The sequence below is a fragment of the Gymnodraco acuticeps genome, unplaced genomic scaffold (genome assembly GCF_902827175.1).
Source record: "Gymnodraco acuticeps unplaced genomic scaffold, fGymAcu1.1, whole genome shotgun sequence".
Taxonomy (NCBI): Eukaryota; Metazoa; Chordata; class Actinopteri; order Perciformes; family Bathydraconidae; genus Gymnodraco; species Gymnodraco acuticeps.
This window is the reverse complement of record NW_022990299.1, coordinates 1,689,200-1,715,988: the sequence shown is the minus strand read 5'-3', so window position 1 is coordinate 1,715,988 and position 26,789 is coordinate 1,689,200.

Here is a 26,789-nt window from a genome sequence, read left to right as displayed (position 1 = left end):
GAAACTGAACTAAAACAGTAAAGTTGCATGCCATAAAATCAAAAACAGTTAGTCAAATAGATGCTAAGAACTCAAATAGCGCTAAAGACAACTGCAGTTGGGAGTTGTTTATCCATGGGATACATTACCGTTGCATTAAAGGGCCCATGTCATGCTTTTCCGGTTATTACCCGTCCCCTTGTGTGTTATGAAGGTTTTTATGCATGTAAACGGTCTGCAGAGTCAAAAACCCTCAAAGTACACCCTGTAGCGAGTACAACTCTAACACAGAAAAGACCGGTCTATGCTGCCCCAGAACGCCTCGTTGGAGATTTCTCATTTTCCATTGTTTTCTTCCTGGGTTCTCTGACTATACCAAAATCAATAATAAATGACTGGATCGAAGCACCTCACACACCAGTATCCCTTGGCTAGTCCCTTGGGAGTCCCCATTGACTTGCATAGAGCTCCCTGAACGCTGGTAATAGACGAGTTGGGATCGCGGAGAAATGCTATCCGCAGACCCATTCTCACAGCATTATAAACCTTTTTTCTTACTCAATATCAAGCCACACTTATTGTTTTTACTTCGGCTGTGAGTGTTTGTGTGTGCTCAGGATGAGTTTCGCTGTGTCTCGCTGTGTTGCCAACCCGGAAACCTGTCCGCTCCGGCGAGCCTCGCAACGTCCTGACCAATCAGAGCATACTGGGCTCACAGGGAGGGGGGGAAGGAGCTCCAACAAGCCGTTTAGGACAGAGTGAATACCTGGTGAATACACATACTATACAGAGATGCTGTATGAGAAACCAATGTGATTTTGGAAGATTGCACAATTTAAATCTATTCTAGTAGACCTCAACAATGGAAATATGATCAGTTGAAATGGCCATGACATGGGACCTTTAAACATAGTTTTTTGAGCCGAACAAAAATATTGAATAGCTGCTTTGAAGTTCAACTTTATTTTGAACAATAGATAATTTGATAAAAATAATATGTAATAATATAAAATAGTTTTTTTTGGTCTGGGCCAAGATTGAAGTCAGCTCTGTATTTTTAAGATAGAGAATTGTCCGCTACCTTGAGACGGCAGCACCAGCTATCCATCAGTGAAAGATGAATGCTGAAGTCTGGTGGGTGACATAAAAATGACCAGCCCTTGCTTGGCAGTGATGGAGATGCTCTGTCGCTTTGATGCGTCGCCTTGCAATTCGGTGTTAGCAAAATGGACTGGGTGGCTGTAAACGCAGGTGTCGAGCTGTAAGTCTGAATATAGACAGGGTCACTTCACCTGGTTACTAAGGGCGAGGGGCTGCTCAGTCAACCCTGAAAGCCTGTGTGCAGGAGGATTCGATCTGCTGAGGCGGCATAGAGGCGGAAAACCCATCACATGGAGGAAGAGTTCACTCTAGAGGCAGGGCAGTAGAAACTTGAAGATCGAGGTGCTTGAAACTTGGATTTAAAACAACATGAGCGAGCTGAGGTATTATGTCACGCTCGGCACTCACATTCACTGTCAAACTCGCTTGTATCTTATATTCTGGCTGCTGTGCTTCACTGTCCATCACTCCTTCAGGGTGGTCATAACTCATGCAGAGTTTTGTCGTAGAAGAAGCCTCCTGTCCTCTGGGATCAACTCCATGCTATCCCCCTCAGCATTGATTAGCACCGCGTTACGCTGACATGGACAAAGACAGATAGACTCTCCCGGATCTGTCCGCCTGATATTCCCCGCTGCCAAAAGAGGGGAGGACGCTAAACCAAACAGGCACAATGTGTTCAAACATCTCTGCGGCTAATGTCCGGAGGAGGTGTTTCGACAATGAGGAAATGAGGAGGTGACCCGGCGAGGCCACGATGCATATTGCTTTGACCCTCCCACTTGGCCCCGCCATTGTTTTTCAATTAATCGCAGCCACTTTGCGGCGAGCGACACTGACAGATGGCAAGGTCTTTGTCGGGGGTTCACGGGGGTGCAAGGCTGATAGTGCTTACTGGTGGGGAAAAGTGAATTTTAGGGCCAAATGATACACGCCCCTGAGTAGAGCCACTGAGGCAGATTTCTAAGTGCTGATCTATTCAAAGTGCAAGGAACCAGGAAATAAGGTGGAGGTGTCTCCACAGGTCCGGAGGATATTACACGGCTGTCAAGATAGAGTTTTGCATGATGAAAAGACGTAATTTAAGTATCATCATAGTTATTCAATTAGCCTTTTAAACTTTTACTGCAGCACACAGCCCTTTGTCAGTGTTTCAGAACATCGACAACTGTACAGTTCTTGATTTATATAAAAATAATGAACATCATTTATAGACATCTTATAAACGTCTCTTAACAAATAACACCTTAGCAATGACGTATTGCTTTTATCAGCCGTCTTAATTTTGCGCTGCTTATACAGAGCCAAATATCCTGGGAAATCTACCTCATTGCTACCTTCTTGGCATTTGTTATAACAAACTGTCAGGAATAAGAGATGTATAATTGGCATCTTAAGGTAAAATGTCGTAAGTTATGGCAACAAACCAAGCCAGTTGAGAATCTGTAGCTGTCAAGTTTTATACAAGTCATAGAGTTCTGTTCATTTGAGTTATTTAGTTTGGAACCATTTCAGAAGTTAAACGATCTATATGTTGATTACATTTTTAGCTAACTGTTTAAGATTATCAAACCACTACTTCACCCAATACAAATATTACAAAATTGAAGTTTAACAAACTTCTTGGAGAACTATTTTAATAGTTTTTAATTGTCTAAAGCGGTCACAACTCTGGCTCGGCTCAGAGCACATAAAGCAAAGTCAGTAAAATCAGTTGTGGCTGCTTTTAGTATAGTTAAGTTTGGTTAGGAATTCAAGAAAATCCAGAGATGAATGCAGTTGACCCTCCTCTCTCTCTGTGCCGTTGAGGGCCGATCCTCGCCAATCACTCTCCTTTATGGGCCACTACACGCTGGCAGATGTGCTGTTAAGTAGCTCTCAACGATTGTTAGTGGAGCCCTAACTTCTCCCTGGTGCTGAGCTATTGATTTTGCATTAGATAAACATGAATCTTGTAAATAAGAGGTGAGCGTGGATCCATTGACCCTCCCCATTGTGCTCTGAGAGAGAGCACGAAAGGGACAGAGAGGGAGAGCTTTAAACATTAGCCGACACAATGAACGGAGCTTCATTTGAAGCGTAATTATCTTTCCCACTGAAGTGCAGTGAGGGGACAAATGGGAGCGCGGGAGGTGACAGATTCCCTACTGGTGGACGACAAAGGTCAAACCTCGGAGCTAAAAGACTAGTGAGGGAATAAATAGTGTTATGATGAGCAACAAATACAATTTAGGCTAAAAGTCAAAACTGCCAGCGTGATTGAAATATTGATGAATGCTTTTTGCAAAGAAAAAAGATTGGGGTCAAGGCACTTTTAGAAAATCTATCCGAGTGGCCTTTACAGTTAAAGTAACAGGATTGCACATGAAGATTTTCAATGCATGACAAAACAGCTGTGTTTATTGTTTGCCATTCTCCATAGGCATATTAATGGAGGATAGAGAATAGGCCTTCTGGGCTTTGTTGCATGAATCATGTGTCTTCAGGGACGAGAGGCTCACCAGAAAGTCAATATATACCAGATATGATCCAATAATGTAAATCTACTGTGTGTGATATGGATATAAAACAAAAGCTTGGTGCTATGACTCTTGGCTTACTACAACAGATTTTCATCAGGGCTTTAATGACAGCAATAATGTTCTGAACACTGCGAGGACAGAAATTCATTCCAGGAAAGAGTAAATAAAAAATAAAAAGCCCTGGTGGTATTTCATCCATCTGTTGAGGCAGCTTTTTTCTGCAGTGAGGAATTTATGAAAAAGTCTCTAACAAGTCTGATTTATGTTTATAGGCTTCTAAACAGACAGGTAGTCAGTGGAGCTCGGGGAGCGCTAAACAGAAGTACATAAAAACAATGGAGAAGGGATTGGATCAGCTCAGCTGAAACACATTTGTCCTGGGGGGAAAAAGCCTCTTTGGCAGCAAAAAGAGCAGCGGCAGGCACAGACAGTATATCTGGGAAATGGAATCCTTTGACCGTTTATTAATCAATAAACACATTGGGTTGCATCAAAGCGTGACGCATTTCGGTCTGTTTTTTAATGTCACTGATTAATTTTACCAGGGTCCTTCGTTGCTGCAGACAGCTAACAAATTGTGTGCAGGCCTGTGGTTGGTTGAATCAGACGTAGTAAATACTCCACTGCTGTAAAGAACAAGGATCAGAATGGGGAACACATTATAAACTTTCACATTCACATAATTTTAAATCCAAACCGCTGGACAGCACATGAAACATCCATATTGGTTCGATGTTTTGTGGCTAACAGATACCAAGCGCAAGTATATGTCGTCTCTGCTTGTTGACATCCAAAGCCCCTCTATCTCCTGAATCTCGAGGCATGTAAGTTGGATGAGATTGAAAGTGAAAGCCTTCCAGTTTTATTTAACCCTGTCCCTCTGATTCAATATGAAGCCTGCCTGTGTGCAGATGATAACTGAGAGCAAAAGGTTGACATCAATAGGACTGACTGACTGTCTGTCTCTGCTCGTGTGTGTACGAGTCTGTCTACATGCATGTTCGGGGGGTGTTTATGACTGTGATTACACATGAGCGTTCAAGTGTGTGTGCGCGTGTGTGTGACAGCAACACCCCAGACAGACAGGGCTGCTAGCACAGAGCCGGTCTGTCAGTGAGTGATTAGTGAAACCTGCTACACGAATAATCCTCCTGTAATAGTTTTCTCAGAAGATGGCCCATTTGATTATTGGAATTCATTGGGGCCTTTAATTACATGCACCAGGCATTTCCAGGATAATTTGTACCTCCGTCCCTTTTAGCATTTCAAAGTGGAAAATCATTCTCGGCACCTTATTAGACATCTCCGATTCGTGGCGCAATATTCTCTGCCGCCTCAGCCACGTCAATAAGGAAGTATTTTTGAAGAAAGTTGAATTAAATAACAGATTGGTGCCCGGGAACATCAATGTAACACGGTCAGGGAAGCAAATACAAATAGCTTATGAATTAAATTACAACCTTGATCAATTGCTGTATACGTTAATCCTTAAATGCACAGGTAAAAGTAACATGATTAGTCTTTTTTTCCCCAAAAATAATTCTGCATTTATATTCCAGGTAAAAGACCTCGTCTTAGATCTAACAGTCTTTTATTCCGCTACATTGCTTTTGTGCATAAAAGAAAGGAACTCCCGCTCTTATGAAAATCGAATAACATTCATCTCAAAGGGAGTTATTAAATGTTGATGTTCTCCCTATGAGAGCCATTTATAAACCTTAGCAGGAAATCAAAAGCCGTTTGACAAGCCTAGGAATCAAACAGTGATACACCGGCTTATCTTCCTCATCTCCACTTGGAATTTTATAAAAGTCAGCTATTGTTTCTCCATTTCCTCTCCCTTTTCTTTTTTCCAATCACGATGCTCCTAAGGCATTTTTTGTTATGTTTTTTCCCCCTGTTTCTTAAGACGTTTTCTCTAATTGTTGAACCACTGCTATGAATTACTCCTTTCCCTCCCTTCTGGCCGTAGATGCTTGAAATGATTCCTCAGCCTGCCTACACTGATAAGGTGAGGAAGCCTATCTGATGGCGCTTGCTGAGGAAGCATGATTAGATCTAAGCTATAAAGTCACTTTAGTCTTTTCTAAAATAGCCACGAGGCAAAAAGTTCTCACCGTAGAAAAATATAATCTACAGGACAAAACGGTCAAACAATCCTCTATACATTGAATGTTCCATGATCTCTGGAACATGGTGATGTTTTTCAAGCGATGCAGCTTTTGTTCCAACACCGATTACATCAACTAAAAATATTTTGAGACAAATATCTGTAGACAGGCTTGTTGTGGTGGGGGGTACAAATAGAAACCATTCCTTTTATTTTCTGTAGTAAAAAATGTGCAGTGCTTCTTCACAGAAGGCATGTTTCATAATTTAATCAAATGATGGAACTAGTTTTACTAGTTATTTGTTGGGTCGGCTAATACTGCTAGCTAGCTAACATTTACGGTTGTGTGTTTCATGTCCATGGAGCGCCACAGTTTTCGATACATCTCTCACTTGACCATTGATTTATAAAAGTGTATCATCTTGCAATGATCACATTTCAATAAAGTACTGTACCACATTCCCTTGAAAGTCAAATGAACACCCAGAACAAATATTTGGTGTAATAAATGACGTTGATGACTATTATTTTGTAAGTGTCACAGTAGACTAAACCCTCCTAACTTCTTCAAACAACATTACTAACATTGCTTTAAATGCTAGTATGGGGATACATCATTGCCCGCCTCTGTCATTTTGTTTACTTTATCACCATGTTGAAGTTAGTTTAAGTTACTTCCCTTCATTTTGTATTCTTAGCCTATACTGTAGCTTGTTGTTGTTCATTGCGCCAGGTGCATCTCGTTGACTAATTAGTTCAACGCCTACTGATTACAGACACCTGTCTGACATTTAACGCTGAAAACAGGGTTTGTTGCTTGCTTCAGCTTAATGCTGTAGCTTTCTGGACTGCAGTTTCACCGTTTGGTTCGTCCTCCCAGCTTTCATCTCGCACCTTTAACAATGTTAGCCAGTAGCTTTTTATAACATGTTCAGCTAAAGAGCTATTTATTCTTATGTGCAGTTTGTTTAGAGAAAAAGGATAGCGAATATTCGACTTTTTATGATAAATTAATGCTCACTGTATGTTGCGACTTATCTTCCCATATTATGTCAATTGGGTTTAAAAAGAGATTAAAGTATATTTATAAAAAAAAGTTTAACTGCACAATAAATAAACCAATAAAATAATGTCAAAAATAATGACACTATTTGATTTAATTATCTATTAATAAATGTTGTGTGCCTTGTAATTGCACTGTTGAGGTTACTGCAATCTAAGTTTTTCATATATTACATAATTGCACCGTAGTTTTGTATGTGTTTATGACAATAAACCTGTCGTATCAAGCAACTACACTGTTATTTTCCATTGACAAGATTGTCAAAACAGGCTCCTTTGTTTAACATCTTCCCTCACGGTGGAGTAGCAGCACAGCGCTTCACTTTAACTTTGGCTCCAGCATATATTTTAGCGAGTGGACACGTTGGTGGTCTATCTTGTGGTCGTGGGGCTAGAGCAGCCAGACTTTGACTTCTGGTTCAAGGTTAATGCCTGTTGGCTCACCTCTGGACACACACGGCTGTGATTGATGCATGCTCAGTCGCTGTGCTCGAGGGATTAACACTACCCGAATAACAGCAGCGTTTACATTCAGTGACCTCTTGCATCACCTTCCCACTGCGGCATGGATTACTGTCACATAGGTTGCCATCCGTGTTCCTTGTCTACCTTAGTTTTTTTCAACCAGAATACAAATTTCTGAAGATGAGGATTGACAGAGATTTGAATGTGAACTTTTGGTCCTCTCATCAAACGATAGTAAAAGTCCTCACAATGTTCAGTTAGAATGAGAACTGAGTAAGGCCGATTGCAAATGATGACCTGTGTTCTCACCTACTGATCTGTTAAAGACAAATGTTCTAGAAATCCGAATGATGCTGAATTTATTCCACCTTATAATGCATGTGAATAGAAAACTGGGCCCTGGGGTAGTGGACACGCTGCATGTGTATCACAACACATGAGAGTCGATCACAGGCCATCTGGTCAGTTCCGGCAACAGCTCCGCCCGAGGCAAACTGTACAAGCAAGTCATTTATAAGTGTCGCAGGTGGTCCCCCACGTCCTCAAACACTGTAATGAGTAATGAGAGTTAGTCCATCGAGGATCTGTCTTCCGGCAGGGGCTGCAAACGCAAGGACGCCGCATTCACCAGCAGGTAGTTTGATAATGTGACCAGGAGCCGATGCATTAATGCACACTGTGACCTTCTCTTACGTGATATATAGTGCATGTCGCTACAGACGTTTTACTAAATGGTATTGACAATGAAAATCTGATAAGTAATTATCTGCAGCATTTTTATATAAATCAATATTTTGCCAACTTAGCAACTTTGTTACTTTGCGTGATGACCTTTCAGTTTAGGAGTGTCATGCAAGCTCAAGTTATGGGCTGGCAAAACTAGAGTGGGAGGCATGAAGTACTACACCCAACTAGAAATTGGGTGTAGTTTTCTGCACTTTTACATAAATATATATTTTAATAATAGGGATTTTTTCTACAGTACTAAATCAATTTTGTAGCTCTGAAATCTCCTAAAATGAGGGTTCAAACTGTATATGTATTTATAGATTTTCACCTCAATTATTTGTGCTGTCATGGTTATTGACAATCACGCTCAAATATTCACTTACTACTATACTTAATTCCATTATTTCTATTTTCTGCCAATGCATTTAACTTTGGTTAAAACTATCTGACTATGTTTATTATGTTGCATTATTAGCTGTGCATTTGTCAAATATTAGCAATCCCCATCCTCATTTTTCTCAGCCACCATTTCCTATCTTAAGCGGGAACCAGAAGTAGGGCATGAATGTATAAATGAATATCTCGCGTAGTGATTATTTCTATCGGACATTTAACAGAGTTGGAAACTGTTTTGGAATGAATTGGTAAGGAAATATGTTAGTGTGAGCAGTGTAATCACCATGGACGAACACACAAATACCACAAAATATAGAAAATCTAGTGTGACCAACAGGAAATCCAAGGCAAACTGGTCACACTGCCACCCACACTGTGTGACTGACAGCTGAGCTCTGGCAAATTCTGGCAAGTCTTTGGCTGCTAAACTCCAACACAGATGGAGCCAAAAGAAACATACGCACATAAGAAACAGATTTGTGGATTTCTCCTACATAAACCACTCGAAAACATCCATTGATAAAGAAAGCTCTCAGCATCACTGCTGCCACGCAGTGCAGAAAGTTCTGCAGCATAGATCAGAGTGGAGTGTATGGGGATCATGGTGTCCTTCCCTCCCACTCCTCTATATCTGAGGACCTAAAGACTGCTCTCCCTGGCTAATAATTGCTGACACACCAAAGCCAACATAGCCCAGCGAGCCTTTAATAGTTTTCATTTTTCTTCCTTACAGGATGGCCTCTAAGGTGCCATCATGAATGATCAGCACACAGCACTGCAGCTCCCTGTGCAGGCCCCCCACACACACACACACACACACACACACAACACACACACACACACACACACACACACACACACACACACACACACACACACACACACACACACACACACACACACACACACACACACACACACCACACACACACACACACACACACACACACACACCACACACACACACACACACACACACACACACACACACACACACACACACACACACACACACACACACACACACACACACACAACACACACACACACACACACACACACACACCACAACACACACACACACACACACACACACACACACACACAACACAGATCCTATAGCCATCCCAGACATCTCTCAGCATTGGCCATTACTCCCTCTGTGTCTTCCTCACTTCTCATCTCCTCCCCATACAGACAATTTATAAAAGATTTTCCTGCCCACACCTTTCATCATCACAGCACCTACTTTCAACACTGCGCCTATTTCCCAACATTAATACACTCTCTCTTACCAAAACCATAAAAACATTAACTCATAAACTATTTTCGGGGTCCAATTTATCAAGTCCTGACAGAGGATCGTGCGCAAACATTACGACAGGATGGCGGCTGATATGACACACTGACGTAGGCTACTTTAGCTCCTCAGCACTGGTTAAAAACTCACCTTTACTTCGTCCAAAAGCCTAAAATCGTGACGAGTAATACATAAATGAATCACGGAATAACAGAGCCAACAAGGCTGAAGTACCCCCCTGAGTGGAAATGTCTGTGAGGAATTGGGCGCTCTTATGTTCGGCATTGCGACTCATTAGCCTAGCGGTATGCATGGGTGGAGAAAAGCAGAGCATGGAGGCTCAGCAGAAGCAGATATTTCCCACATCATTACTCGGTGCCCAGTGTGGGGGCGACCTACAACAATACACCATCTGATGTTGGTCTTATTATTACTCTAAACCGTTTTATTGTAGTAAGTTATTATAGTCATCTATATCCATACTGTGAGATGCTTGCTTTCCAAACAGGACATCATACTGTAACATAACCAGAGTTATTTTGAAGCTTCCTATTTTGAGTCCAAAGGTAAGGTCTCTCAGAGCAATACACCATTCGGTCTTAAAAATGTCTTCCCATCCCAGAATTTAAATTCTTCTGATATCTTCAAAGAAACAGTAACATAGAATCTGAGTAAGTATTTGTCTTCAACAGTTCAACAGCCTATGTTGTCTTTTCACCACGTTAAAAAATGTCTTTCTTTTCTCTGTTGGTTTTAAATAAGAACAACTCATCAGGTTTGAACAAATAATTCAAGTTTAGTTCAATTAACCCCATGTACATTACACTTACACAAATAAAAAAGGAGCCTCTGTAAATCTTTTATAAAAAGTTAGATTCTAAGTAGTTAATTTAACCTTTTTCCGACGTGTGTCTGGGTGTTTGTTTTGGAAGATATTATTCAGTTAAGAGACTTAAACAGGGACATGACAGCTGTCTGAGTCACTTCTTGTTTGCTTGCAGCATCAGTTTCATCCATCTCCAACACAAAATTGGATTTACAAATCTATCCAGGTTTCTAAACGTCACTTTAGAAATTGGTAAAGACATAAATACATGTGTTTTTACAGTCTACACAGTATGTCTCAGGACTACTTCCAGCATCTTAAAGTCAGAGAAGTAGATGCAATTGTAAACATAGCAAACAATAACCAAAATAAAAAATCATTGCCTCTTTTCTTCGTCTACCTTCTGTTTAGCTTCATTGCACTTTCTTCGTCATCTTCCCTCCGCTGTTGTTGTCACCTCCCTGATCTGTGTCAATCAAAAAGTTTCATATAACAGTTTAAAATCTAAACAGTCTCACTCTCACCATCAATCAAACATCTCCGAAGTGAGAGACCTCTGATTGTTTACGAAGACAATTTGCATCTTATTTGTCATGATTGCTTTACATCAATATTCTCCACTCCAACGCTCCCAGAGCTCCGCCATATTTCCCCCATCAGCCCCGGTTCTGCTTCTCCTTTCGGGGTTTCCTGATCTCGTACTGCCGCCGCTGCTGGCTCTGTTGGCTGTCAGACAAGGGGGGGGGGGGGGGCTGCGAGACATACACCACCTTATTTTTAAACGCCGGCAGGCTTCATGTCTGGCTGGTCACATCAGGAATCAACAGAAACGTCACTTTTTGGGGACATAATGTAATGGCTATCAGTGAGATTACTTTGGTTTTATGACATATTGTGTTTGTCTGTTTCTGGACCAACACAAACCTGCTGGTGTCAGGGTCTAGAAATACCACAATGGCGGCTCAGTTAAGCTTCCTTTCCATCTTAACGTTGCGACTAAATAGGGATACATGCTCCGTCAGGCGTGGTTGAGCTAATGGGACAGGCAGCGATGCACGTATGATAATTGCTCAGATAAAGTTTGAGGTCACATACACATCTCGGAGAATACCGGGGCGTTTCATGCCGGAGTGCATACTCCTCTATGATTGATCACACTCCTTATACACTGAACAAAAATATAAATGCAACACTTTTGTTTTTGCTCCCATTTTTCATGAGATTAACTCAAAGATCTAAAACATTTTCTATATACACAAAATAACCATTTCTCTCAAATATTGTTCACAAATCTGAAAAAATCTGTGATAGTGAGCACTTCTCCTTTGCCGAGATAATCCATCCCACCTCACAGGTGTGGCATAGCAAGATGCTGATTAGACAGCATGATTATTGCACAGGTGTGCCTTAGGCTGGCCACAATAAAAGGCCACTCTGAAATCTCATCTCGTGAAAAATGGGAGCAAAAACAAAAGTGTTGCATTTATATTTTTGTTCAGTGTAATTTCCTAATTTCCAATCCACTGGGTGACTTAACTGGAAGTAGCCCTTTTTCCTGAGCACCGACCAGCTCCTTTTATTTCCGCGCAGGGCTAAATGGGAAGAATCTTCCAGCCCATTAAGCAGACTTTCTGTGTCATAAAAGTTTGGGGGCAGTCTCTCTCTACAGTATCTCTCTCTCTCTCCCCTCTCTCTGCAGCAGCATGGAACAGCCTGTTTGATCTGCAAGCTGCAGGTTAATAGAAATCAGCCTGCTCATCAGCAATAGTGGATTGAACTTAACCACCCACCTCCGCCCTGTCAATTCAGATTTGGAAAAAAACACTAAAACTGGTCGTAGCCTCATTTCCCTCTGTCAGGTAATCAGTATTTCACTATAATCCTTTACAGGGGTAAAATTACAATGACCTGTCCCTGGCTGCTGAATCAGGACGGCTAGTTGGATTTTTGGGAACGCCAGCCACAGAATGTAAACCCTAAAAAAAAAAGTGATATTTGCAGTGTTTCCCATACGTGGTTTATTTGTGGCGAAAACATATTTTTTTCTTTTAACATTTTTCTTTTGGTGGTTTAATGCAGGGATCACTACATTTGTCCAAGGGCCACCGTAGCCTCGCACCCACCGGAGCCCCACGGTGGGTGCGTTTCTGTGGGAAACACTGATATGGGTAGAATGTGCATGCTGCAACAAAATTACGTGGCTTCTAATGAAAGATTTGCAGCTTATATTTAAAGAATACATATTGATAAATGGCAAATTACGACCATGGCTTCAATGGTATGCATTATTTGATTTGAAAAGCGTCACTGATTGCTGTTTTCCTCAGTGACAAAATAACTATAATTACAGTCGGTCAGTCAGTCAGTCCTGCAAAGACATATGTTTATGTAAAGTCAAATACCTGCAAATGGGATTTTTCAGTGGGAATATCATTAAGCTGTAATTTTTTTGAGGGGCAAAGGTTATGGATTTTGGGCTTTTCAATGCAAAGTTGTTTTTTCCTCATGTGAATTTCAAAGTTATTTGACAAAACAAACATTTTGAATGAATAATAAATGCCTTCATGGAAAAAATGGTTAGATTTGTTAGCTCTGGCAACAGGTCAGTAGTGAGCTTTAGAGCTTTATAGATACAGAGCCAGGCTAGCTGCTACCCCCTTCTTTTAGTCTAAACTAACTAAATCCCTCATGGCTCAGACTTTGTTCTTTACTTTCAGACCTGACAGTGGTATTGATCTTCTCATCTAACCCTCAGCAACAAAGCCAATAAGCGCATGTCCCAAAATGTCAAACTATTTCTTGGTGCTGTATTTAATGGGATGTAATTAAGTCTGTTTTCACGCCGTGCGCAGCAGTCAGAAATGCTCTTCAGAGCTGGTTTCTTCTGCTGTTTCGAGAAGATTTAACATGGTCTTTGTTACCGATATAAACATGAACAAAAAGGTGTCAAATTCCATTTTGCACCTACACTTCTCCTGCTTGTTTGAGGACTTTTTCAATCATGCTTTGTGCTCTTTACTTTTGCCTGAATTAACTTTCCAAAAGTCTTCAGTTTGTCTCTTTCTTTGGGATAAAACACAGATCTGGTGTTTCTTGTTTGCATGTCCCAGAATCGGATTGTGTGCCACATATTCACGTGTTTCAGGAGTATTCCTCGCTGTGGGGAGCTTTCTTTATTCGCAGTGATAAGGAAACATCAGAACTGTTTGAAAAGTGAGGAAAGAAATAGGTTGTCGTGTCAGTTTATCTAAAACCAGTCTCTCAAATCAATCACAGAAAGAAAAACATCAAGCCTGAGATTATCCGTCTCTAACTCGGTGCTATGTGCCGGTTGATGGAGCGATGCTGTGTTGGTTCACGTTGAAATGAATAGAAGTGATAGGCAGCCCATTTTCTGACCTTAACACCATTAACTGACTAATTGAGATGAATGGAGAGATGATTTTAAGACAGGGGGAGGGGGCAGAAGGACTATTGTATGTTTGCATGTTATAATCCGGTCTTGATTACAGACCTAGCTGCTGATTGAAAAACTTCAATCAGCAAACTAAATACATCTCCATACGCAGTCAGGTGAGGGAGCTTTCAATCATCATTTCATCATTAATTAAAAGTGATGAGGAAGAGATACCACTGCATGGCACCCTACGTAATGTAAAGTAAGGAGGTAATAGTTTGTAATATGTTATTCAGAGGATCAAAAAGGTAAAAAAAACAAGCTGCAGAATATGACAATGTTTTAGTTTTTATGTTTGAATCTGCATTCTACTGCATGGTTGGACATGACTCAACTCCACTGCATCAGCTACTTTGAAATGGTAGGTTTGTGAAAAGATATCCTCTGTTGTTGTGACACTTCAAGTCAGTGCTTTAACTTTATCTTCTAGTATTGCCTTAGCTAGCTTGAAACATCATCCCTGGTTAACAACAAAAAAAAGGACAAGGTATCCACAAGCTTTGCTAGTAGAAAACCAACAAAGAGCAAGATGAGTCGCATAGAGCAGTGACGTACCATGCAGTGAAAATGTTACAATATCATATAAATGTTACAATATAAACTCATGGTACAGTGCAGATGTAAACATAAATGCTTACAAAAAAGCATTATCTCCAAAGAGTGTTAATCCACCTTACTGTAACTGTGCAGCAAGAAATAAGCAAGAAATGCTAATGCTAGCATTTAAAACAAAATATACTTTTTTATGATTTTGGTACTTTGTGTTTAGGGGCCTCCATTGCATTAACTAGTGCAGCTGATGGCTTGGGACACTAAGGCCTACCTCCAAACATTATTTTCTGTTTTTTCAGCAAGTAGCAATACATGTAAACACTTAAAGCTATCATCACAATGAGTCAACACTACCCGAGATGTGCATAATGTGACGCAATGAGTCCAAATGTTCGCCATAGTAAAGGCCTTTTATTACTAAATATGTCTAGGGACTGGTTTATTTCCAACTTTGAATACTTTTGACACACAATACATAATGCATTGTGACTGATGACTGCATCTAGCAAATGGCAAACAATATGCCACTTAGCTATACATATAATTCTCTAAACTCAAGGGTGTCAAATGGAAGAGCTACTAGAAAAACAATGATGCACTGCTTTAAAAAACCATCACTATTAAAGCTACTACACTTTACAACATACCATGGAAACACAGCTGCTGAGTGAAATATATTTGTAGTGGAACAAAACTATGTCAAAGCCAAAATTATGCTAAATTCATATATTCTATTGTGTATGACTTTTTCTTCATTCTCATTTGGTGTCAGCAGAAATAGAAGACGCTTAGTTTCTATAAATAGGCTACATTTTACACAACCACATGAAAACCCTGCAGTATTGATAGATGTTCTCAGCCTTTCCTGGGTCAGTGTTTAACCCCAAAGCAGATAGCTGTATCTGCTTTCTTCGAATATTCTGGGAGTTGGATTGTATTTTAGGGATTTAATTAACTCTTTATACAAACAGAAATGGACCACTGAGAATTATATTATAGTTAGAGCTTTGAAGGAAGAAGCCAGTACTGAAAAATGCTTGCGACAAGAAGTGAAAAACTTGTTTTCTTTTTGGAACACAAGAAGTTAAGTGTGTGGATTATTTAAGAGATAGTGACATGTTGTAAGGAAGCAGACAGGAACACCAGGTGCTGACAAGCAGAGAACTGTGATTGTTCCAGAAGCTTCTCCAACAAGAAGTCACGGCAGATGCTGGAGATGACAGAGCGGTCTGGGAGCGCAGTGTCAGACTTCAGCGCACGTCAAGACCCAGCTGCAGCACACTGCGCCCGACAAGCGTCTGCAAGCTGTGCTGCTCGGTGCCGTGCGAGCACAGATCTGTATGACCGCCCTGCAGAGTCTTACAGACAGCTTCTTGTTTTAAACCCTCTCTCCAGTAATGTTTTAGACGTATACAAATATTTTGCTTTGAAGAACAATTCTGTCAGATATGGTATCTTCATAAAAAAAGTTTAGTTACATTGCTCAAATATCAGAATGCAGTATATATACATAAATAAATGTTATATTGCAGGAGTTTAGAAGACACAAGATGACTCACTGAAAGTCCATTCTCATTTTTTGGAACACGTGTTATTTCCATACTAACATTTGATTGGCTTCCAAACTGGTGATGTCAGAAAACCTGGTTTGATGTACACGTGTAAAACGAACACTTGATGGTGAGGTGAGCACACAAAAACGTCACTCTTTTAGGAATGTGGAAACGGTGTTAGAGGGCCAAATTCTGCACATGCCTCATTCAGCTAAGCTCTAACACCAAAGTAAATTCACATTTTCTGAATGGAGGGGCTTTCAATTAAAAGCATTAAACATGTACCTGTAAGTAGGGCTGCTCGATTATGGCAAAAATCATAATCTCGATTATTTGGGTCAATAATTGATATCTCGATTATTAATTTACTTTGAAAACATCAATTTATTGAAGGTGTAGTATGTTTTAAAAAAATAAATAATAATAATTAAAAAAAATAAAGAATTAATCGTTTTATTTCGATTATGTTGTTTTCATAATCGCTGCAAGCCAAAATCGTAATTGCGATTAAAATATGATTAATTGCGCAGCCCTACCCGTAAGCCTTTACAGGTAGTTTGTTTATTCTCATTTATTCAATGACGTGTTTAATCAAGTTTTAAACTAAAGCAAATACACACATTAAAAGGGATTATAATGCAATTTGTTTCTTTTAGGAACAAAAAACTCTTATAAGGAAGAATCAGTGGCATGGTACCCTTCAATGAGGTTATACTACTCTCTAGTGGTAACCTCACGTTATTGCAGCAATACAAGTGTAGGTGTTTAACATACACTCAAAGCCTTCATACGTTTTCACACACTCTCCTCCATATATTCCCTAAAATAAACATGTTTGCTACCAAAAAACTACATATCCAAATACATTTTAGCCCTACAGACAACCATTACTGCCTTAAAACGTATTTCTCCTACCAATTTGAATTGAGTGAAGATATTTGGATACAGTACTACAAATAAAGAATTAATCTGGATTGTGTGTGCTTTCCTGTTTCCCTTGAGCCGGATTTGTGAAACCTTGAAAGAGGCTGCATCCTTCTCCCATTATCATGTCCTAATAGCTTGCTCAATGGTGCAGCGTGTTCTGAGGGTTCACTGGTCAACCAAGACACACGCCATTAGCCCGAGCAAACGTTGCCTTGCGATGCTACACAAAGCACACCTTATTTGTATCACATTAGCTCTTTGATGTGGCATAGCATATTATATCAACAGCTGCAATTTATCAAACCATTTTGGGGCTGATTTGCTTCACCGCCGGCGCCACGGCAGCAGCACCACCACCATCTTCAATTCTTTCCTTTACCAGAAGCTGCAGCGGCAAATAAATTAAACATGTGTCATTGAGCATGCTAAATGGCTTGCAACACATAATCATCTAAATAATTATGAGGCTGCCATTAAAGTGAGCTAGATGGATGACACATGAGGCGTTATGGAAAAACTGGAGGTAATGGTGCAGGATTTTGATATGGGAGAAAAGGGGAGATAAAATAAAAGAAGAAGAAAATGCAGCTTTCTGTGCGGTTCCTTCTCGTCTTGCTGTTCAAATCCAAAGTGCTGAGGGACAATGGGGTGATTAGCCCAATCAGGAAAAGCAGTGAGGGATTGTGGGTAGGCTCACAGCCGTCTTTTTGTCCTCCCACATTTCATTAATCAGCAACCTGAGGCCCCCCGAAATCAGTTTAGATTGGCAGCTCGCTCATTTGTTCCCATATGGCAATCAGAGCGGAAAAGAAATCAGTTCACAACCTTTATGCTGTTACCTGACATTATAAACTACCTCTTTGTGTTCCCTTTGTTACTTTTTTTCTGTCTCGTCACTGCTGAAAATGTACGTTCCCGACACCAAATGCGACCTCCATTAACCCCCAGACAAGGTGTTTTTTCGCGCCTATTGGTAACTATACTGCCAATTTTATCTGCCAGTCAAAGATAAAAAGAAATAAAACATAAGTAATGCTTATTTTAATAATCAGCACGGTTGAATACATGAGTACAGCATTTCCCCATTTAGATTCCGTTGAAAAATAGAGTCTGCCAACAAGTAAAGTATTTTAATGAGCCTCATGTATCAGGCTAAATGATGCAGCACGTCACCGGACATGCATGACGAGCGCAATGATATTCTGTTCATGGAGAATATTGTTCACGGCTCTACAGTTCTTTTTACACCCCATTACCTCACAATGTCCGTCCATTGTGTACTTTTTCATGATCACACTTTAATGGAGAAGACAGACATTAACTGTAAATAAGCCAAAGATGAGAAACACAAACACAGCATGCAAATAAGGGCAGGGGCTACACAAATACTTATAGTGCTTTATATAGGATGTAATCTTGTTTTATTAGCAGTATGATTGATTTAGGTAATCATTTAGATTAGAGTCTGCACATTTATTGAGTTATCGCAAAATATGTGGAATCTTTAAAAAGGACTTACAGTGTAGTTCTTGGACTATTAGGAAAGTATTGAGAAATATATGGAGATAAATAAGAGCTAAATGTGCTTTGCGAGATCTAAAAGTACAATAAAGATTTAAAAATGTGTATTGCGATTTGTGAGTAATGTATGGTGTTCACGATTTTATTTTTATTTTACTTATTCCAATTTTAAACATCTATTTATTAGTTTTATTAATTAGGGATAGGACCAATTGTTTATATAGGTTTTTAGTAACTTCATATTTAAAGGGTACCCTTTTAGTTTTCATGAGAAACAAAACATAAAATTGGGTAAAATAAGGTAACAGTCAAATTAGATAAGTTATGTCAGGGAACACAGCACAAATGTGTTGTTCATAATCGATTGTCTTCTATAATCCAATGTCATTTCAACTTGCCTTGAACCTTCTAATTGATGAGCAGTTAGACTTTTCTAACTTCTCTGCTTGACATCAACTTTTCCACACTGTCCAGGCATGAGGCAGCAGTTCTTCTCCTGGGATGAATACAGATTGAGCTCCGTCCCTTCAGGACACAACATCTGCTAAAACTTGTCCCAACAGAAAGGACCAATCTGAGTGACAACCTCCAGCCAATAAACACACAATCAATGTGAGCCTATATTGCAGAATCCTGCTCAAATTGGGACCACTGGATTTCCCCAGGGATACAGCTAGCAACTGAATAAGGGACGAGGTTTTGGTGCAACATTGCAACCAGGAAATGTAATTTGACAGAGATGAGGTCCTCCCAAAGGGACAGAAGGCCGCTGGGAATGGAGATGATGTCATGAGTGACCTCTGCTGGGGGGGGATCTGTTACAATCAGCTGTATTAGGTTCATTAATGCTTCAAAATGTATTAGTACTAGATGCAGTTGTGGGAGAAGTACTCAGTTCCATTACTTTAGTACAAGTAAAAATACTTTGTTCGCCATTACAATTGAAAGTCCTGAATTGAGGTGTTTTTTAAGAAAACGAACCGAAGAATTATCAGCTAAATGTACTCGAAGTATCAAAAGTAGAAGTACTCAGTGTGCGGAATGGCTGTTGATATTATCATTGATATTATCCTGTCAATAACAAATACATAGAAGAGTTCATTTGTCAATACAATGGCACTTTTAAAAAAAAATACTGGTTAGTATCTATGTATTAGGAAATACAGTAATTTATGACATCATTTATATCACATGTTTTTTATCAGTAAAAAGAGAGTAAATATAAAATATTGCCTCTGAAATACAGTGAGTATAAGTACAAAGAAGCATAACATGGGGAAAAGTACAATGAGGTCAAAATAATACTTAACTATTGTACTTAGGTTAGTGTACTTAGTTACGTTCCACCGCTGACTTGATGCTATGTCGATATTTCGGTTGCTGATGTACCACCAGACTCACAAACACCTGGGTGACAAGTATTCATAAGAATGGTGAATGATGCTTAGTCTTAGGGCTGCACGATATTGGAAAAAACTGACATTGCGATCCCCCCCCCCCCCCCCTGCGATATATAGGCCTATTGCGATATGAAAACATACAGGAATTGAAGAAAATACCGTTTTTTTCCCCCGCAAACCATCCTTGAACTTTAATGCTATGCAATGCAATTGGTATTTTGTTAACTATATTTAACCGGATGAAGGATTTTAGTCATGGACGTCTGGATCTTAAGTTATCAGAGCAACAAGCTGAGCTAGCTCGGTTAGCAGCGCCGAACTGCCCTGGAGAAACACATTAAACTACTTTATTCAGTGTTTTTACCTTTAATCACCGGGTGCGTTTGCTTTGGAGATTTGATTGTGATTGGTGGTTTGCTGTCACTCACTCAAGTACCCCTGACATGAGAGCCGCGCAAGTTTTCCTTTTGTAGCAAGCAGCAAAATAATTGTAACATGACGTGTTTGAGTTAATTTTCCTACTTAATATCGCAAGTCCTAAACAAAAAAAACAAAAAATATATATATATATTACGCGATTATCGTCACGACACGATATCATGCAGCCCTACTTAGTCGTGTGGTCTCACCCCACAAAAAAAACTCTACAATTAATACTTAACAGTGTGGGGCTTAAGTCCGTTATGAGTGCAAAACAAAGTCAATAAAACAGAGGAAGTTACATCAACAGCATGCAATGGACAGTGCCTGCCCTCGACACATCAAACTATCACAAACAGCAAAAAACATTCTCTCAAAAATTCCCAATATGTTATCCACATTAAAGCTGGAAGCAAACCAATTAACCTTCAAACTATGATATGATTGTGGCCTTGGTCTACTTACCATATTTTGGGGGATCAGCTCAGAATGGGCCTAACAAAGTTCCCCAGATGAATGGACTTCCTCAGCAAACAGTCTTTCCACTTTGTCCTCAATGATTTTGCTCAGGTCCTTCTCAAAACCAAGTTGAAATGTGTGAGGTTTTCCACGACGCTGAAGTTGGCTTCCGATTCAGAGCATCCGATTCGGCAGTTAAGGGGAAAGTTAAGGGACATTTAATTTACAGCGCTGAGCTAACAATCCTCCGTGTTTGAACCTCTTAAATCGCTGCATAGCCGATTTATTTGGACTGGATTATCCCAGAGAGTCTAAAGATTCTTTATAACCCAGTTTGAGATTTGTGAAACCTTTACTCTATTTGTGAAAATACAAACAAGGGAGATTTCAGTGCTTTTTTCGCATCCTGACCACATTAGACCAGGTCCTGATCTAAAACCACTAGACCTACACTCATCAAATCTGGACTGGATTATCCCACAGAGGCTAAAGATTCTTTATAACACAGTTTCAGATTTGTGAAACCTTAATTCTATTTGTGAAAATACAAAAAGTGAGATATCAGTGCTTTTTTCTCATCCTGACCACATTAGACCAGGTCCTGATGTAAAACCACTAGACATAGACTCATCAAATCTGGACTGGATTATCCCACAGAGGCTAAAGATTCTTTATAACATAGTTTCAGATTTGTGAAATCTTTATTCTATTTGTGAAAATACAAACACAGGTGGAAGGCTGAGGTTGCTGCAGCAGGCCAGGATCAGGATCAGAAAGTGAACCTCCCAGCTGGGCAAGCCTTTATGCCTTCTTGAGGCTCCACCTCTAGATGGGCGGGCACAAACAGGACGACACTCCCAGTACCTGCCAGAGGACAGCAAGGCAGGGAGCACAGACAGGCAGAAGGGGGGAGGGGTGATTGATTGATTGATTGAAAAGTTTATTAACAGCTTGTATATTGGTTACAGTACAGTACAGCTCAAAACATACAATTGTTAAGGGGATGCAGACCAGAGAAAGACTTTCGTCTTGTTTACATCAGGGTCCCCCATTTCCAATTCATCATGTCATTTAAGACATATAAGACATATTTGACATACAGATGGCTTATTTACAATTTACATACAGGTGGTTTTTTTACATACAGATTGCTTGTTTACAATTTTCATTTTAGATTTCGTTCTAATACATCCTAACCGGACATTTAAGACATACCAAGTCTACAGATATACAGTTAGTATCGTCACAACATGTTCTTTTGTTTTGTTTTATTGTTCTGTCTTTTTATTTATTTAAGTATTCCAGTAATGTATGTTGCATGTTTTAATTTGATTGTATTTACTTGTTTAAATGAAATTTGTTTTCGGTTCACTTATCAAATCTGTCCAGGGACAACAGATGAAAAATAGCCTCTTGGCTAACTCTGGCACATTTACAGGAATGTTAATTAATGTGCACTGTCCCTGTTAAACAAATGAATAAATAAATAAAAATAAGTGTATGCTCCTCATTTAGGTGATAATTCTTTATCTACAAAGTTTTCCTATCTTAAATACTGTTTCATAGCAAACACAAAAATGAAAGAGATGTTAAAGGAATTCAGGTTCATGAGATAAAGAAAAAGGCTAACCTTCAGTCTTTCATCCACTTTGAACAGCTTCTGCTGCTTTGTCCTAAAGCAAAAATATGAATAGCAATTATTTTTCTGAGAGAGAAGACAGGATTACAATGAACCAACTTCATAATAATCCTAATATTAAGTGATAATATTAGGATTAGTGTGAACAACTAGTTTACATGTTAGGCTAACAGTGCCTTGGTTAAAGAGCCTGTTGCTGTTTATTTATAGCTTTGAATTCTTTAAAACCAATATTATCTTCTTAAACTTGTATGGTAGTCAGGAGCATCACTTTCTAATGTTTATTGATATATTTAGAGGGAGGGGATCTAAAGTAATGCTTTAAAATTCAGATTAGATTAATGTCTACCATTTTCTTAAATTCATGGTAGTTTCAGTAATCCCATGGTAATTGAGGACACAAGTTATCTAAATGATTAATGTCATCTTTATGGCTTTCAGAAAGGACAGGAGACCGACAGGTGACTATCAAAGGACTAGCAGCAGCAGCATGATGATGATGATGTTAAATGTGTTGTTTTAGGAACATCCATTGCAAATACATGGAATTCAATAAACATTGAATAGCATATCATGCAGTTTGTCTGTGCCTTTTCCTCCTTGTTGTCCTGGTTTGCTGTGCTGCCTCCTAGTCGCCACCATGGTTTGCTGTGCTGCCTCCTAGTCGCTACCATGGTTTGCTGTGCTGCCTCCTAGTCGCCACCATGGTTTGCTGTGCTGCCTCCTAGTCGCCACCATGGTTTGCTGTGCTGCCTCCTAGTCGCCACCATGGTTTGCTGTGCTGCCTGGGGATGCTCCAATCGCTCAGAGAAAGGAGTACGAATGTACAGCTTCCCCACTGACAGAGCGGAGGAAGCAGGAGCAATTTCACGACCAACAGCAAAAAAACATGTGATTTATATACAAACACTGCATTTGCACTTTTTCACAAAACGAAAACCACACCATTGGGAAAGCTTAATGTTTTGTTTAATACAAAAAACAGGGAAAGGCTTGAAAAACACTGAGAGTTGATACTCAGGGTGCAGGGTGAGGGTCTCAGTGCAGGTATTCAGGCTCCATTGAATCCCCCTCTGGTTCTTGTGCTGAAAGAGGGATAAACAGACAGGAGAAAGGGTTATACACACCTATATAGCACACCTATTGGATAAGATAAGGTGTGGTCTTTGTTCCCAACTGAAGTTATGGAACTTTATTATTTGTGAGTTTAACAAAGTATGACAAATGGCATCAGTAACATATGTGATATGAATTTCTATAAAGTTGTCTCACATTCTTGGTCATATTTTATATACAGTATGTAATGAGTATAACATGTCCAGTAAGTATAAAGTGTTTCCTAATACTGTGTATTCAACCACTATGGAATATGTATGTGGGCAGACAAAACTGAGTTGTTCTGTGTGTGAAGTAACCTCAAGTCACTCCGCAGGCACATTTTGATGCAGACCAGTTTGTCAAGACAAAAAAGGGCAAGACTAGGCTGAGAGCAGAGGCTATACCCACCATCTTCGTGCATCGCCCTGTGGTCAAAAAGAGAAGGGCCCCTGCACCACGATTCACCCCGGGACCTGTATCTACAAAGCCCATAGCTCATGATCACAGCTATAGTGTGAAAGGTGACACAGGTATAATAAGTATGAACTCTTAGTAACAAAAGTAATATTTCTTATTTTTAAGTGGTATAATATTTTAAATGTTCGAACATTTACAGTGCCATGTCTTCTACTTACATTAGTCTCAAAGATTGAGGGAAGAAGGGAAGGGATCACTGCCCTCCACCTGCCAGAGGAGTGCAAACAACAAAAACAAGCAAGGTGTCCCGTCATGTACCTGGAAGTTTGGGTTGGCAAAATGGAGTAAGAGAGGGACTTGAAAAACCTTGGTGGCTGTCTACTCATGTTGTTACAGTTGTCTTGGTTACAGCTCTCAAGTTTTTTTTGGTGCCATTTCCACATCTTTAGAAAATATGAAAAAATTGAAGTGAAATCAACCTCATCTCTGGAGAACAAACTTTGATTTCTCTGCCTTGTGAGTTTGCAGTCTTGCAGTTTTGCTCCTCCACCTGTAACATCACTGCCCCTCCACCTGCCATACAGTAGGTTACTAACAAGATTACTTATATAATACAGTGATAGAATACATGTTTAGTATGCTTACTTATATAAAACAGTAGTATTAAACTTACCTTGTGTTTTCACTCTCACTTAAGTTCCTCTCCCTTTGCCATCAATCCAAAATCAGCTGAGCTGCAACATTATACACACAGGTAATAATCAACATAATCACAAGGACACAATATGGCTCTGCTAAAAACACTCACTCTTACACGCACCAAAGTTATATTTATCTAATATTTAACTCCCTCCACCCCCGCATACAATCCCGTTTAGAAGCCCCTCTTCTCTAATTCAACAACGTTGGACCAAATAGACATTAAGAGAACGGAATTTACAATTAAAAGGCTGTTCAACGTGTGTTGCTAACTTGCTTCGGTATCCTAGCTTGATCTGTTATCTGTAAACGTTCCCTAAATCTACTGATTTAGGGATAATCCACTGACATCCTTTAATACACATGTTCAATTGAATCAGATGTACTGATAATATCCGCAATATAAATCTTTAAACTTCTTCTTACCTTTAAAAGTCCGTCACGAACGGTCTATTACGCTGCAACTCCACAGCTCTGCTAGCCTTGGCGCTAACTTCCGGGGAACGATTGAGAGGCTCCACGATCCGCCATTGCTGTAAAAAAGTGGTCCATTGGAGTGAACGGAGATGTCATAACTCTTCTATTATATGGCTCTATGATAATCCAGTCCAGATTTGATGAGTCTAGGCATAGTGGTTTTAGATCAGGACCTGGTCTAATGTGGTCGGGATGTGAAAAAAGCACTGAAATCTCCCTTTTTTAAAGTTTTCACAAATAGAGTAAAGGTTTCACAAATCTCAAACTGGGTTATAAAGAATCTTTAGACTCTCTGGGATAATCCAGTCCAAATAAATCGGCTATGCAGCGATTTAAGAGGTTCAAACACGGAGGATTGTTCGCTCAGCGCTGTAAATTAAATGTCCCTTAACTTTCCCCTTAACTGCCGAATCAGATGCTCTGAATCGGAAGCCAACTTCAGCGTCGTGAGCTTTCCCAGGGTGCTTCTTCGGTGTTAACAGTGCCAGCATCTCCTTTCAGAGTTCTCAAGCCAGGGTCGTTAGGTGGAAAACAATCCAAGAGTAGCCGTTTTGGTTTATCCACTCCGAGGTCGTATATAATTACACAGCTTTATTCTCCAAGACTAAGGTTAGGATATACATTGCTAACAGAGATAGCCTACTGATGGCCGCCTCGAAAGTACTTGCTGGGTCACAGGACATGGCGGGAGAGACAATGCGCTAGCTAGCCTTGACCCTGCTTAGCATGCTAACTCGGTGCTAACCTAACGTGACGTCCAAGCTAGTTCCCGTTCATTACTGGGATTTACAACTAGCAACTAGCTGCTTCTTGTAGTGTGGTTGCAGCTGCTGAGTGGCCACCTACATTTGGTGAGCTTTTTCTGTCTAAAACCACTTATGTCAGTTTTCCCAGAGCAAATTATTGCTAAAAGTTCAACCAAGCTAGCCAGGCGTATGCTGTCAGCCAGACTACTGCCCGCTGAGGGGAAACATCATACTGACAAACAAACACTCGCAACCATCGCTCGCAACTCAAAACCGCTCAAAACTAAACCAGTCTCGTGGATCACCAGCAGAGGGCGCCATGGACCATTATGACCAAAAATAAACATTACATTTTTTTTTTACCTTTCAGATGTTGTTGTAGGGAGCCTCTGGAGCAGAAATTAAAGAGTTTTCCCATTTTTTACGTTTTGGTAAGTTTTTAGGGAAATGTTGTAATATTGCAACGTTGGCCTTAGCTGGGAGCAGAATTTCTAATCACATAGTAGAATAAATGTATTGAACAACTAAGGGTACATTTGCAGGATTGATTGCTTACTTAGACCTATATCAGTATATAGCATGAATAATAATCAGTCATATTTGTTATGAATAGTAATTTATTAAATAGTAATGCAATGGTAGTCCCAAAAACAGTTCCTGTCGTCGGAAAAGTGACCCCCCCAAAGCCCCTTCCCCCTCCTCCCTTCTGTCAAGCGACTTTGTTAACCACTTTGAAAAAAAGGTTGATGATATTCGCTCTTCTTTTTCTGACTCACCTCTACTCACCGCTGGGTCACCAGACCCTCCTTTCACCCACACACTGACCTCCTTTTCCCCTCTCTCTCCAAGTGAGGTTCTTACCCTCATTACCTCTGCCCGTCCTACCACCTGTCCTCTGGACCCTATCCCTTCAAACCTCCTTCAGACTATCGCT